Source organism: Podarcis liolepis (genome assembly GCF_965112155.1).
Source record: "Podarcis liolepis genome assembly, chromosome: 3".
NCBI lineage: Eukaryota > Metazoa > Chordata > Lepidosauria > Squamata > Lacertidae > Podarcis > Podarcis liolepis.
The window spans coordinates 106444658-106445129 of NC_139557.1; positions in this window are offsets into that span (position 1 = coordinate 106444658).

Sequence of the window (472 nt, forward strand, 5' to 3'; positions counted from 1 at the left end):
GCCTAAGGGTCAGGGGTCCCTTTACCTTTAATGTACCAATGGGGACTGGTTTGGATGGCTCTGAAATAAGATTAGATGAATTTGTGGAGGATAAGGCTTGCCATTGTGATTGTGCTACAGGCATGGAAGAGAAAGGAAGAAGTGGAGTGGAAGCAGGGAGAATCTTGTTTGCACTGGGAATAAAGTCCGTGTTGAGGGGTGTTCAGCGCCCACCAATAGGATCTACATACAGGCCATAGGGTTTTAAGAAGTGGCCTTACACTGAGTCAGACTATTGGTCTATCTAGCTCAATGCTGTCTACACGGACTGGCAGCAGCTCTTTTGAGTTTCCCTGCAGGTGCCCAAGTGCTGTCTAGGATAAGCAGCATGTCTGAAGGCACCAAGAGTTGTTGGGTCCACTGGGCAGTGGAAAGTGGCGCTGTCTCCGAGGCTGAAGCACCAGAATTTTCACAATAAGGCCTTGCCATGTTC